General features: G+C 46.4%; 1 long non-coding RNA gene across 1 annotated transcript; it reads left to right on the top strand.

The window, feature by feature from the left end:
- Window positions 1-416: 416 nt before the first annotated feature.
- LOC134947554 (uncharacterized) lies at window positions 417-15,687 on the top strand. Its single transcript, XR_010182617.1, has 5 exons — window positions 417-543; window positions 14,224-14,414; window positions 14,690-14,820; window positions 15,096-15,226; window positions 15,500-15,687. It is a non-coding gene; the product is annotated as an uncharacterized LOC134947554 (long non-coding RNA).
- Window positions 15,688-16,414: the final 727 nt, after the last annotated feature.

Raw genomic sequence — 16,414 nt, 5'->3', positions numbered from 1 at the left:
ATCGTTGACGACATTACATTGTTTGTTCAAAAGCCCCTATTCTATGAAATTGATGTTGGCACTCCTGTGAAGTACATTCATACTGTATATAACATAGGTGCCTTCCATACCGACATGTAAATATATGCGACATCCCACTAAGGGTTCTGTTGGGCATATCAGGAACTGGCACTCAAGAAGCTTCTGCCTGCATTATACTGTAAAAGCTGTCTAGGTCAGGAAGGCTTGTACACTGTGTAGGGGTTAACAGTTTCCCCGCCTGGTGACATCAGTAACTAACGAAAGAGCACTAGGATCCAGGGGAATGGCAGTTACAACATCCAGAAAGTAGGGAAGTATAGAGACCTAGCACAGACTGACCTGTGACCTGAAGAGGAGGAGCCTACAGAGTGAGAACACTAGGCTGAGGACAGGGATGTAGCTCGGCTCCAAGAGGTAACGGAGATGCCTGCCTTAGGACTCTAGCCCTGAAGGGGCACATGCATGTATAGCAGCACCTGTATGGGTCACAGCGGAATCCAAGTGTGACCGCTGCTCTTCCAGGTGAGCTCTGCAGCGCATCTGCTGTTGCTGCATAGTTAATTGTCTCTGTCCCAGTAGCCGTGCTAACATCTGCAATAGGGAACAAGATGATTGCTTAGATTTTAAGCAGGGATCTCTCCGTGTGTACCCCCCTTTTACACCTTTGGCTGAGGAGACTATGCTGGTGTGTGCTGAAGGTAAGTTGTTTCGCGATCCCCATAAGGAGAGAGTGTGCAGGGTTATGAGAAAGGGGCCACCCTGCAAGGGTCCCAGCCAGAGAGACTGTCAGTAAGTGAGCTGTCGGCTTGATCACAGGGTAAGCAGTGTGGCGAGCCCAGTTGGAGACTGTGAGGTAGAGAGTGTGAGAGACAGACAGCTTCTCAACCCATTTAGCATCCAGCACTCTTAACCAGATAGTCTGTTAGATAGCAAGCCTGCCAGTAGTGAGTGACAGCCAGCCAACAATACAGAGAACAGCAGCCAGTCAGAGTGTATTGGACTTGAGATTAACCCTGCTTGGTTTCCAGAGACATTGATGGGGAGATGTATTAAGCCTTAAAAAGTGATAAGTTTCACAGTGATAAAGTACCAGCCAATCAGCTCCCAATTCTCATGTTACAGGCTAGGTTTGAAAAATGACAGGAGCTGGTTGGTTGGTACTTTATCATCATGAAATGTATCACTTTTTAAGGCTTAGTACCCCTGGCCTTGACAGTGGCACAGGTTATCTGATACCAGGATTGTACAATATTAGTTATTGTCCACATGTGTGGTGACTTGTTGGCTGGTCCTCATCTCTCTGCCTAGCCCCATCAGAGTGCAGAAGCAGCAGTGGTTTGAAGACCTTAAGAAAGGTTGGGACAGACAACATATTCACGGAAAACAGGTACAAAGTCAAACCACCCCGCGACACCCTATCACTAGGGACTATTACTTATACATACTTATTAAATGTATCTGCTACGTCATTGCATAGGGTGCCACTACCTAAAGCAATTATCTCAGATTGTATAAGATTTTTATAATTTCATGCTCAGATTAGGAGCCCCAGAACAGAAAGAGGAGTATTGCTACCCACCACTTAATGCTAGGCTCCAGAGTACCCGCAGTGGTTGCTATATCAGTTTTGTTTTCAAAAATTTTCTAGGCAAGTTATTCAAACCTGAACAGGTATGTTACACTTGCTGCTGTCAGCACTTATTATCTAATTTCTACTCAGACTGTGAATGATTGAAAACTCAATAAGGAATCTGCATGTTCTGTCTTCTACCAGGATACCATTTATAGAACAAGCTACAGATGTATCCTCATACTGTGTCTTCAGTCATGTCAAACAGCCCCTCTCTCAGCATGTGACTCAGCCACGCCCAGAGCTGGCAATAGAAATTTTGGGGCCTGGTACACTGATGTTTTGAGACCCCCTTCCTTGACTCCCTCCCAACTTCCATCATCCTGCCCATATGGTGTACCAATACATGTTACTAGTTTCCAATACATTGGGTACATGATGCATAGGGAAGGGGGGTGCGATCATGAGGTGTGGGGGCTAGTGTAATGAAGGCATAGAAATATATACCAGATAGGGAGCGAACCAGACACCCTTGGAAAGAGAGCAGCAGCCTCCTCCTTCTCTTGATCCTCCACCCACTCAGAGATCCTGGGATGATAGATGTGTGGAGATGTGCCCTGTATCACAGGGCACATCAGTGCAGCGGCAGGTGTCCAGTGCAGGGACCACGTATTGGTTCCCTGCACCGGACCTGAAGCGGTGACGGACAACGCCGCAGCAACAACGCTTCAAACTTGGCGCCGTTTTGGCAGCCAATCGGATGGGCCAGTGGCGGGACTTTTAATCCGGCGCCGTCCGTGAGTCAATCCCGGCTCATGGGGCGCCGGCCAATGGAAAGCTGACGCGACGAGCCAATCGGCGCTCGCCACGTCATAGGCCCCGCCCCCATCCGCCCCCATCGAGTGACGTCAGACGCTGCCGGGATGAGGAGAAGATGGGAGGCCACGTCGAAGAGCGGTGAACAGTTCCTGAGGCCGCAGAAGAGGCCAGAAAATGCTGCGGTTCAGGAAGAAGATGTCCAGCGGCGACTGGATGCTGAGAAGTGGCGACAGCGCCGCTGGCCAGGACGGGCCAGCAGCAGAAGACTGAGGTGCGGACTGGAGAGGCCACCAGGGGTGGAAAGAAGCTGACGAAGCTCCCCCCTGGTGCCTCTCCCACCGGGTCAGGTAGGCCCTTTTAAGGTGCCCCCTGTTACCCTCCTCTCCTCCCTAGACCACCAAGGATCGGGCATTAGGCCCGTGGGGGACAGTCAGGCCACAGGCCTGTGGTGCAAGGTAGGCGGGCACTAGGCCCATGGGCAAGATCAGGCATTAGGCCTGTGGGGACAGTTAGAGGGGATTAGGCCCTAGTTCAAAGTGTATCCGATTAGGGAATAAGGTGACCCTGGGCATTAGGCCCAGGTCACCCATCTGGCCTCTGTTAGGTGGGCGCTAAGCCCGTGGGTGATGTCAGGCCTCTGAACTGTGCGCAGTTCGGGGGCGCTAGGCCCAGTCAATAAGTGTACCCCCCAGGTGAATAAGGGTGGTACTGGGCGCTAGGCCCATGCCACTCCAACGTGACTAAAGTAGGCAGGCCCAAAGGTCTGAGCCCCTGGTAGGTTACTGTACGAGAAGTGGGTAGGCTGTGTGGCGCCCACTCCCCAGAAAGTAGGTAGGGATTTAAAGGGACAGCACCGTTTGATCTTGTACTGTGATATTGTGATGCCTGTTGTCACCGTGAAGGGCAAAGTGTTTGTTTTAAAGTTTGTGCATAGAGTTTGTGTTGCACCACCCACACCTGAGCTAGTTTGAGGGCTCTGTTCATGTAGCTAGTGTAGCGGATGCACACTAGGGTAGTGTTAGGACCTGCACGGCTGTTGTTTGTTTGCCAACTTACAGGGACCTGTAAGTGAAGAGGAAGACCGCAGTACAAGATTAGCGACGGTGAGCATCATCTGTGTCCGTCTGTCCCTCTGTCTGTTTGTCCCCTGAGCGCCGGTTTGGTGGACCTTGCACGGCCATGCGAGCTCCAGAGTACACCTCAGCATGAGAGCGCTGTTTGGTGAAAATTGGGTGGCTGAGGATTTGTGGAGATGATGATTTTCACCTAACCGGTGAAGGTCGCCGCCACCCTGGGAGTATCCTCTTTTCCTTTGGAAAAGAGTTGATACTCCTTAATTGGTTCGCTTTTCTTCCTAGCTCGTCCGTCATCTGCATCTGGATGAGGATCGCCATGTCCGGGTTTAACTGAAGGTTCCAGGTCCGTTGAAGGTTCCGTGACCTGAAGGTGAGAAAGTGCGTTTTCAGGTAAGTAGTGAGTCTACACCTGCACGGCAGCAGGCACTACACCACACTGCCACCCTCACAGATGCAGCACTGATAGTGATATTCATGAGGATGACCTGGTGGGTCCATCCTTTTGCTCTGCTGTTCCTATTCGTGCTGTCTCAGGTAAGCACTCTCTGACTCCTATCAGGGGAGGAGTTATTTAATTGACAGGCACTGGTCAGCAGAAGTTCTATTTGCAGGGCCACGGCGGAGGAAAAACTTGTTCCCTCACCAAATACAGAGTGGTCACCCAATTGCCCAGATCCATCCCAATTTAACCAAGGTGTGACCCCGAGTGTTTGGGAACCACCCAGTCCTTGGGGCCCATTTGAAGATTGGGGCCCAGTACCGATGTTGCCTTAGTCCCCCCCGTCGCTGTGCTTGGCTGCATCTTGGGGGTAATTCAGAGTTGATCGTAGATGTGCACTGCGCATAGTAATCCAGACTGTGATTGCTGCCGCTGCAGTGATGCAGTCTGAATTACCCTTCTTATACACTCAGTGGGGTGTAGCCAATTAGCCCCGATAAGCCGATGCCTCCACTGGCCCCGCCTCATGCAGGTGATACCAAATCCCCGAAAGCAGCCCCACTGAGGAAGGCGAATACACACAGGTTTCGCTGACCTGTGTGTTTTCAGGATCATTTTTTATTTTTTTTGGTGAACCAATAGGATAGTCCGAAAAAAATACTGGAGAAACATCGGGAAATCTTTTTTTTTTTGCTCCCGAAAAATTGTTAAATTAATAAGGTACATGTAAGTTTGGGGGTTAGTAGGTTAAAAAACAAGGTGTGAGGTGCCAGTGGCAAACGCAGGATTTTCATGGGGGTTTCATATCTATTACAATGTGGGTGTGGCAAGCAGTATGTAGGTTGCACCACAAGAAAAGTGTACACTCGTTTCATGGAACATAAGAGGAATGTTATTAACAAAGTAAAAACACATTGCCTATCTCTGCACTTGACTAGATGTAATAGAGGTGGATTACAGGATATGAGTATGAAAGTGATTGAACAAGTTAGGATAACGAAAAGAGGAGGAGACCGCTTTAAATTGCTATGCAAGAGAGAGGCATATTGGATATTTCGCTTACAGACTCTCAGTCCACAAGGATTAAATGATACTGTGGATCTTAATAATATCTAGATTCTATAGGTTTTCTGATTCCACTATATCTTGTAACAATTTATGTATAATCTTTCCGGTGCATATGCTATGAGATTATACTATCTGCTATGATATATTTATCACTTGAGGATCTCTTTGATATATGCCAATATTTATTGTTTTGGCTCTATTGACATATATATATATTTAAAATAATCGTATACTAGATGTATATCTAAGTATTCTGATCGTATTGCTCTATTTAGTATATATGGAGATGTATTCTGTATAATGGTATTAAATGGTATGAAAATAATATTGTATTATATGAATATTCAGACTGTCATTTTATTTAAATGTGTCTGACAAACTAAGAGCCACTGGTCTGAATATGTTGATTATACAGGTGTGTTCTGACACGTAGATGGAACGCATGTTGGTACGCATGCATGGCAATTAATGATGGGGTAAAAAAATGGGAGTGTCCCCGCCCTATTTAAACAGAGTCTAATGAATGAGAGCTATTCTTCTGATGAAGCCGCTGATGGTATTGAGGCAGAGAAACGTGTAAAGAGATTGGACGTCCGGTGTGAGGTCCGGTGTGTGCAGCATTAGCACACTGAGGAGAGGGTTGATTCTATTTCGGAGTGGGAGAAGGGACCTTCTGACGTATCTAGGGGAGGAGACACGTCACCAGGTGGAGGAGCTACGGGCGAACAGGGTACCCGAAAAGTACCCTCGCGGGCTCGCTTCGCTCGCCGCGCTTCGGGCTCGGTGGCTCGCTCCGCTCCGCTTCACTCGCCACCTGATTACTAAAGGTAATAGTTGGTGGCGTGGATAGTAGAGGAACTATCCCGCTGGCCTAGCTCCTCCCCCTTATGTCGTAACTCCTCCCCCTTACGGAAAAGGTCCCTTAGCCCACTTGATTCTAGCATCTACCCTGAGGAGAGGCTGTGATCGTGGAGAAACTGCTACCTATTGGGAGGAGGAGACCCGTCACCGAGCTATTACGATCTAATGTGGTGAGGATAAACCGGAGTCTGCCTATTACACCCATGCTTGTTTGCAGAGCCGGCCTTAGGCATAGGCAAACTAGGCAAATGCCTAGGGCATTTGGTATGCTTAGGGGCACCAGCAGCTTCTGCTGATTAAAATGATATGCGGCATGCCTATATTCTTTGTGTGACTGCGGCTGTATCTGCATACAAAATGCTACGTTGCAGTGTATTGCTGGAAATCACTGTAATGTAGCATTTCGTATGCAGATACAGCCACAGTCGCACACAGAATATAGGCATGCAACATATCATTTTAATCAGCAGAAGCTGCTTGTGCATCCTAGCCACATAGTAATGCAAATAATATGATGCATTTTCATAAACAAAAGGCACCCGACGTTAGCAGAGCTACCAGCTGACTCATGCCAGGCATCTCCTGCAGAACTAGCGGCTGTGCTAGGGGGCACCAGCTAAAATCTTGCCTAGGGCATCATATTGGTTAAGGCCGGCTCTGCTTGTTTGGAGCATATTTTCAGTTTACAAATTTCCACAGCTCTCTTTAAATTGAGTTCCGCTATTGGTTAAACTTTGCTTGTGAACGAACTGACCGCAGCTGCGGTATTCTGCAATGTGTTGAGACCATTTGGTCATGCTAAAAAACGGAACGCTTTCTCTGTATTAAACAGCTTCAACAAAGCTTAAATATAAGCGGGACCCTTTCAAATACATCTTGGCTATGTTGAAAAACAGGACTCTTGTATTTAACAGCTTTAGTAAAGCTCTTATATAAGTGGGACTATTTCTAAGACATGATGGCACCCACTGAAAATAAGGTGTCTCTGCTGGATACAAAGTTTATAAAATTTGTTGCTAACTGCATCTAATTTTAGAATTTAATGTAGGAATATATTCTTGGTATTATTTTATATTGTGTATATTTGTATAAATGACACTGGCCGAGTGTAGTGTATTGTATTGTACAATAAATTTATGTGGTTTTTATTACATGATCAATCTTGTATCTTCGATCAGCAGCGCTACATAATATTTTATGTTTTTTTTGTATACCAGTTAGGGGATTGAGTGATCCCTATTGTGTAGCTGCAGCTGTCTGTAAAATTAATAAAATAATTGACTAGAGTCCATCTGGATCGAGCAGTCAGCGCCCAGTCTTTCTGTCATTTAGGTGGCAGAATGGCAGAATACATATATATATATATATAATTTTCATGGGGGGGTTCCGTATATGTATGCATCTGTATGTGTGTGTGCGTATGTGTGTGTATAGACACACACACACACACACACACACACACACACACACACACACAGAGTATAGTCTTTTTTGTAATTGAGTAGCCAGCACACTGCACGATATAGATATACATAGATATATATATACATACATACACACAGCAAATCTGTACATAGACATACTGTACAGTCTACCTTACAAACACAGCATACTGTACATGAACACATACACTATTCATTCACACAGCATACATACATACATACATACATACATACATATATACATACTATCATAGTATACATGCATACAGCATACATACATTATATACAGTACATACACAGTATACATACATCTATACACAAACACACACACACACACACACACACACACACACACACACACACACACACACACACACTATACATGCACACAGTATACATACATACACACAGTATACATACATACACACACTATACATGTACACAGTATACATACATATACATACATACACACACACACTATACATACACATAGTATACATGCACACATATACACAATACATACACACACAATACATGCACACAGCATACATACATACACACACATAGTATACATGTACACATCATAAATACATACATACATACATGCATACACAGTATACATGCACACAGCACACACACACACACACACACACACACACACACACACAGACTATACATGCACACAGCATACATACATACATACATACATACATACATACATACACATACCTCCCAACATGACCCTCTCCAGGAGGGACAGAATGCTCTGCTCCTGGACTTCCGTTGGGAGGTATGCATACATACATACATACATACATACATACATACATACATACACAGTATAAATGCACATACCCATTAACAGGAAGCACAGCCCCCACCCCTGCACATGCTACTCACAAACTGCTGCAGTAATTGGTAAAGCACCCGGCCAGCACAATTTATTATAAACTACACCTCCTTTGCCAGGCTGCTGCATAATCACTGTAAGAGCCGCACTCAACACCCACTGCCTCACCTGGCTCTGTGTCAAAGCCGATGTACTGCCTGTGAGGAGCTACGTGCTGCTGCTGCAGCTCCACCTACAGGCACCAGCAGCCAGCTTCTCACTGTCACTCGGACACGGACAGTGTAAGGAGGAGGAGGGTGCTGCTGCAGCCTAAATAAGCTTCTCCTTCTAAAAAATAAATAAATCGAACATCAGAGTAGAGATGTGCACCAGACATTTTTCGGGTTTTGTGTTTTGGTTTTGGATTCGGTTCCGCGGCCGTGTTTTGGATTCGGACGCGTTTTGGCAAAACCTCCCTGAAAAATTTGTCGGATTCGGGTGTGTTTTGGATTCGGGTGTTTTTTTTCAAAAAACCCTCAAAAACAGCTTAAATCATAGAATTTGGGGGTCATTTTGATTCCATAGTATTATTAACCTCAATAACCATAATTTCCACTCATTTCCAGTCTATTCTGAACACCTCACACCTCACAATATTATTTTTAGTCCTAAAATTTGCACCAAGGTCGCTGGATGACTAAGCTAAGCGACCCAAGTGGCCGGCACAAACACCTGGCCCATCTAGGTAGTGGCACTGCAGTGTCAGACAGGATGGCACTTAAAAAAATTGGCCCCAAACATCACATGATGCAAAGATAAATTAAAGAAAAAAGAGCTGCAAGATGGAATTGTCCTTGGTCCCTCCCACCCACCCTTATGTTGTATAATCAGGACATGCACACTTTAACAAACCCATCATTTCAGTGACAGGGTCTGCCACACGACTGTGGCTGAAATGACTGGTTGGTTTGGGCCCCCACCAAAAAAGAAGCAATCAATCTCTCCTTGCACAAACTCGCACTACAGAGGCAAGATGTCCACCTCCTCCTCATCGTCTGATTCCTCACCCCTTTCACTGTGTACATCCCCCTCCTCACAGTTTATTAATTCGTCCCCACTGGAATTTACCATCTCAGGTCCCTGTGTACTTTCTGGAGGCAATTGCTGGTGAATGTCTCCACGGAGGAATTGATTATAATTCATTTTGATGAACATCATCTTCTACACATTTTCTGGAAGTAACCTCGTACGCCGATTGCTGACAAGGTGACCAGCTGCACTAAACACTCTTTCGGAGTACACACTGGAGGGGGGGCAACTTAGGTAAAATAAAGCCAGTTTGTGCAAGGGCCTCCAAATTGCCTCTTTTTCCTGCCAGTATACGTACGGACTGTCTGACGTGCCTACTTGGATGCGGTAACTCATATAATCCACCACCATTCTTTCAATGGTGACAGAATCATATGCAGTGACAGTAGATGACATGTCAGTAATCGTTGGCAGGTCCTTCAGTCCGGACCAGATGTCAGCACTCGCTCCAGACTGCCCTGCATCACCGCCAGCGGGTGGGCTCGGAATTCTTAGCCTTTTCCTCGCAGCCCCAGTTGCGGGAGAATGTGAAGGAGGAGCTGTTGACGGGTCACGTTCCGCTTAACTTGACAAGTGTATCACCAGCAGGTCTTTGCACCTCTGCAGACTTGTGTCTGTCGGAAAGAGAGATACAACGTAGGCTTTAAACCTAGGATCGAGCACGGTGGCCAAAATGTAGTGCTGATTTCAACAGATTGAACACCCATGAAACCTGGTTAAGCGAATTAAGGGCCCCATCCACAAGTCCCACATGCCTAGCAGAATTGCTCCATTTTAGCTCCTCCTTCAATCTCTCCAGCTTCTTCTGCAAAAGCCTGATGAGGGGAATGACCTGACTGGCAGTGTCTGAACTGACTTCACGTGTGGCAAGTGCAAAGGGTTGCAGAACCTTGCACAACGTTGAAATCATTCTCCACTGCGCTTGAGTCAGGTGCATTCCCCCTCCTTTGCCTATATCGTAGGTAGATGTATAGGCTTGAATGGCCTTTTGCTGCTCCTCCATCCTCTGAAGCATATAGAGGGTTGAATTCCACCTCGTTACCACCTCTTGCTTCAGCTGATGGCGGGGCAGGTTCAGGAGTGTTTGCTGGTGCTCCAGTCTTCGGCACACGGTGGCTGAATGCCGAAAGTGGCCCGCAATTCTTCGGGTCACCGACAGCATCTCTTGCACGCCCCTGTCGTTTTTAAAAAAAAATTCTGCACCACCAAATTTAATGTATGTGCAAAACATGGGACGTGCTGGAATTTGCCCACATGTAATGCACGCACAATATTGGTGGCGTTGTCCGATGTCACAAATCCCCAGGAGAGTCCGATTGGGGTAAGCCATTCTGCGATGATGTTCCTCAGTTTCCGTAAGAGGTTGTCAGCTGTGTGCCTCTTATGAAAAGCGGTGATACAAAGCGTAGCCTGCCTAGGAACGATTTGGCGTTTGCGAGATGATGCTACTAGTGCAGCCGCTGCTGTTCTTGCTGCGGGAGGCAATACATCTACCCAGTGGGCTGTCACAGTCATATAGTCCTGAGTCTGCCCTGCTCCACTTGTCCACATGTCTATGGTTAAGTGGACATTGGGTACAACTGCATTTTTTAGGACACTGGAGACTCTTTTTCTGATGTCTGTGTACATTCTCGGTATCGCCTGCCTAGAGAAATGGAACCTAGATGGTATTTGGTACCGGGGACACAGTACCTCAAACAATTCTCTAATTCCCCGTGAATTAACGGTGGATACCGGAGACACATTTAACACCAACGCAGCTGCCAAGACCTGAGTTATCCGCTTTGCAGCAGGATGACTGCTGTGATAATTCATCTTCCTCGCAAAGGATTGTTGGACAGTCAATTGCTTACTGGAAGTAGTACAAGTGGTCTTCCGACTTCCCCTCTGGGATGACGATCGACTCCCAGCAGCAACAACAGCAGCGCCAGCAGCAGTAGGCGTTACACTCAAGGATGCATCGGAGGAATCCCAGGCAGGAGAGGACTCGTCAGACTTGCCAGTGACATGGCCTGCAGGACTATTGGTTTTCCTGTCTAATGAGGAAATTGACACTGAGGGAGTTGGTGGTGTGGTTTCCAGGAGCTTGGTTACAAGAGGAAGGGATTTAGTTGTCAGTGGACTGCTTCCGCTGTCACCCAAAGTTTTTGAACTTGTCAATGACTTCTGATGAATGCGCTCCAGGTGACGTATAAGGGAGGATGTTCCTAGGTGGTTAACGTCCTTACCCCTACTTATTACAGCTTGACGAAGGCAACACACGGCTTGACACCTGTTGTCCGCATTTCTGTTAAAATAATTCCACACCGAAGAGCTGATTTTTTTGTAATTTGACCAGGCATGTCAATGGCCATATTCGTCCCACGGACAACAGGTGTCTCCCCAGGTGCCTGACTTAAACAAACCACCTCACCATCAGAATCCTCCCTGTCAATCTCCTCCTCAGTGCCAGCAACACCTATATCCTCATCCTGGTGTACTTCAATTTGACTATCAGGAACTGGACTGCGGGTGCTCCTTCCAGCACTTGCAGGGGGCGTACAAATGGTGGAAGGCTCCACCTCTTCCCGTCCAGTGTTGGGAAGGTCAGGCATTGCAACCGACACAATTGGACTCTCCTTGGAGATTTGTGATTTAGAAGAACGCACAGTTCTTTGCTGTGCTTTTGCCAGCTTAAGTCTTTTAATTTTTCTAGTGGGAGGATGAGTGCTTCCATCATGTGAAGCTGAACCACTAGCAATGAACATAGGCCAGGGCCTCAGCTGTTCCTTGCCACTCCGTGTCGTAAATGGCATATTGGCAAGTTTACGCTTCTCCTCAGCCGCTTTTAATTTAGATTTTTGGGTCATTTTATTGAACTTTAGTTTTTTGGATTTTACATGCTCTCTACTATGACATTGGGCATCGGCCTTGGTAGACGACGTTGATGGCATTTCATCGTCTCGGCCATGACTAGTGGCAGCAGCTTCAGCACGAGGTGGAAGTGGATCATGATCTTTCCCTATTTTACCCTCCACATTTTTGTTCTCCATTTTTTAATGTGTGGAATTATATGCCAGTAATATATCAGTAGCAATGGCCTACTGTACTGTACTATATATGTATACTGTTGGTCACCAAAATGCAGCACTGTAATACTATATATACTGCTCACAAAAATGCTGCACAGATATGGAATGGATACATGCAGTGACACAGAGCTGCAAGATACAGCAATGGCCTACTGTACACAACTATATACTGTTGGGTCACCAAAATGCTGCACTGTAATACTATGGGGTATATGCAATTGCGGTTGAATTCCTGAAATTGTCGAATTTTGTGACTTTTTCGCTAAAAAAAAAAATTCGACAATGCAATCCAGTACTTTACGCCAAAAAACGGACATTCAAAATTCGACTTTTGGAAATTCGACTTTTGTCAAATTCGACTTTTTTTACAATGGTACAAATGCTGCAATTCGACCAAAGTCTATTCAATGGAAGTTTGGAAATTCGACAACAGTGCTTTTAGACAGCAAATTCGACATTTTCAATCCGCCACACTTTGGTGGGTGAAACTAATAAAAAAAATGTTAAAACATGTTTTTTTTTGTGTTTTTTTTCTTGATAATAGCATATCTATTTATATTAGGAGGGATTAGGTACTAGGTTTGTATTTTTTGGAGGCACAAGTATTATTTATATATTTTTTAAAATAATTTTTTTTTTTTTTTTTTATAAATGGTAAAATTCTGTAAAAAATGGCGTGGGATCCCCCCTCCAAAGCATAACCAGCCTCGGGCTCTTCGAGCTGGTCCTGGTTCTAAAAATGCTGGGGAAAAATTGACAGGGGATCCCCCGTATTTTTAAAACCAGCACCGGGCTCTGCGCCTGGTGCTGGTGCAAAAAATATCGGGGACAAAAAGAGTAGGGGTCCCCCATTTTTTTTACACCAGCATCGGGCTCCACTAGCTGGACAGATAATGCCACAGCCGGGGGTCACTTTTCTACAGCGCCCTGCGGCCGTGGCATTAAATATCCAACTAGTCACCCCTGGCCGGGGTACCCTGGGGGAGTGGGGACCCCTTCAATCAAGGGCCCCCCCCCAGCCATCCAAGGGCCAGGGGTGAAGCCCAAGGCTGTCCCCCCCATCCAAGGGCTGCGGATGGGGGGCTGATAGCCTTGAGAAAATTGAAAGAATATTGTTTTTTCCAGTAGTACTACAAGTCCCAGCAAGCCTCCCCCGCAAGCTGGTATTTGGAGAACCACAAGAACCAGCATGCGGGAGAAAAACGGGACCGCTTGTACCTGTAGTACTACTGGAAAAAAAATACCCAAGTAAAAACAGGAGACACAACACCGTGAAAGTATAACTTTATTACACAACTGCCAACACACACATACTTACCTATGTTGACCCGCCGACTGACACAGTCTCCGTCGATCCAGGGTACCTGTGAAATAAATAACACTCACCTGATCTCTAGTGTCCAGAGATAAATCCACGTACTTGGCAAAAAAATAACACGACAAACCCGGACCAGCGGACTGAAAGGGGACCCATGTTTACACATGGACCCCTTTCCCCGAATGCAGAGACCCCTTTGTGACTGCTGTCACTGAAAGGTCTCTTAAGCCAATCAGCGTGCACAACGTCCTTGCACTCTGCTGATTGGCTGCACTTCTGAGCTGTCAGACAGCGCATCACAAAGCCTCTCCATTATATTCAATGGTGGGAACTTTGCGGTTAGCGGTGAGGTCACCTGGCGAAGGTTTGCGGCATGGTAAATGCATGTTGTATTTTACACAACATGTTTCGCAAACCATTTGCCGATGACTCTTTGTCGCAGTGCTTTAGGATGCGGGAAATGTTCTTCTGCTCTATTGGTGGGTATGGACGAAGATGATTCCTGGTGGACAGTGTTCCAAAACTTTTTTACTGTTGCCTGTGAGTATACATTTGTATTATCGTGTAAACATAATTGTAATATTCAAAAAAAAAACAACATCTTTATTCATGTATTTCAGAGTTTTCCGTCCTGTTGATGTACCTTCCCAGGCCTGTTTTTAAAGTTTAGTCCTGTTGACAACTCGTCACCCCGTTTTCTCCTGTTGTTGAGTTTCTGCAAATATTGGACCCTTTTATCCAACTCTACCATGGGCAACCAACTTGTGATGTGGACCTGAGCCTCCGCCATGTAGCAGACAACCCCCCTCAGGTGAGATGTATTGCCCAAAACTCCCTCTTGTCCCAAGTCACCCCGGCATGTCCAAAGTGCAGCCCTCCGGCATTTGCAAAACTGCAAATCCAATCATTCCCTGATACACCAATGCTGGTCAGGGAATGTTTGGATGTGTAGTGACGCAAGTGCCGGGGGATTGCATTTGGGCCCACTGTAACCTGCTTGTGTCGTGTTGATTGTGTACCTCTTCTTTTCAGTACCAGGGTGACACTTTACCAATAGCTGGAACCTCATACTGTTCTCTTCCACAGGTCTTGCGGTGTTTCCTTCCCAAGTGGCGTGGATGTGAAGAGACAACACAGTTCCCCTGATGTTCCATGGGCAACCAACTTGTGATGTGGACCTGACCCTCCGTCATGTAGCAGACAACCCCCCCCCTCAGGTGAGATGTATTTCCCTAAACTCCCTCTTGTCCCAAGTCACCCCGGCATGTCCAAAGTGCAGCCCTCTGGCATTTGCAAAACTGCAAATCCAATCATTCCCTGATACACCAATGCTGGTCAGGGAATGTTTGGATGTGTAGTGACGCAAGTGCCGGGGGATTGCATTTGGGCCCACTGTAACCTGCTTGTGTCGCGTTGATTGTGTACCTCTTCTTTTCAGTACCAGGGTGACACTTTACCAATAGCTGGAACCTCATACTGTTCTCTTCCACAGGTCTTGCGGTGTTTCCTTCCCAAGTGGCGTGGATGTGAAGAGACAACACAGTTCCCCTGATGTTCCATGGGCAACCAACTTGTGATGTGGACCTGACCCTCCGTCATGTAGCAGACAACCCCCCCCCTCAGGTGAGATGTATTTCCCTAAACTCCCTCTTGTCCCAAGTCACCCCGGCATGTCCAAAGTGCAGCCCTCCGGCATTTGCAAAACTGCACATCCAATCATTCCGATACACCAATGCTGGTCAGGGAATATTTGGATGTGTAGTGACGCAAGTGCCGGGGGATTGCATTTGGGCCCACTGTAACCTGCTTGTGTCGTGTTGATTGTGTACCTCTTCTTTTCAGTACCAGGGTGACACTTTACCATTAGCTGGAACCTCATACTGTTCTCTTCCACAGGTCTTGCGGTGTTTCCTTCCCAAGTGGCGTGGATGTGAAGAGACACACAGTTCCCCTGATGTTCCAAGGGCGACCAACTTCTATACAATTCAACTTTATAGCAAATATTTTGTAATAAAAAACCACAGAAAACTTCTCTTTTTAAAAATGTATTGAAGAAAAATTGTATTTGATTATTGAAATAAAAATTGAAAGGTAATATAACAAAAAAGTAGTTTGTTATTCTTTATATTCTTTTCTTGTGTAGATAGATATCTGTGGGGAAAAGAAAAAAAGTATATTAAGTAAAGACACTAAAGTCATGTTAATTTCTTTCCCAAGAACATTTGTGGAACCACATAGCCCATCATGACCCATTGCTGGGCTGTGTGGTTCCACAAAGGCAGGCGGTCCAAAGTGGAATAGTGGCGTCAGTGGTCAGCACTTTGACACGCTAACATTTGTGGAACCACACAGCCCAGCATGACCCATTGCTGGGCTGTGTGGTTCCACAAAGGCAGGCGGTCCAAAGTGGAATAGTGGCGTCAGTGGTCAGCACTTTGACACGCTAACATTTGTGGAACCACACAGCCCAGTATGACCCATTGCTGGGCTGTGTGGTTCCACAAAGGCGGCGGTCCAAAGTGGAATAGTGGCGTGAGTGGTCAGCACTTTGACACGCTAACATTTGTGGAACCACACAGCCCAGTATGACCCATTGCTGGGCTGTGTGGTTCCACAAAGGCAGGCGGTCCAAAGTGGAATAGTGGCGTCAGTGGTCAGCACTTTGACACGCTAACATTTGTGGAACCACACAGCCCAGCATGACCCATTGCTGGGCTGTGTGGTTCCACAAAGGCCGGCGGTCCAAAGTGGAATAGTGGCGTCAGTGGTCAGCACTTTGACACGCTAACATTTGTGGAACCACACAGCCCA

The sequence above is a fragment of the Pseudophryne corroboree genome, chromosome 8 (assembly GCF_028390025.1).
Source record: "Pseudophryne corroboree isolate aPseCor3 chromosome 8, aPseCor3.hap2, whole genome shotgun sequence".
In the NCBI taxonomy this organism is placed as follows: Eukaryota; Metazoa; Chordata; class Amphibia; order Anura; family Myobatrachidae; genus Pseudophryne; species Pseudophryne corroboree.
Note: the sequence above shows the minus strand (reverse complement) of the source record. Positions and strands in the feature narration are given on the sequence as shown.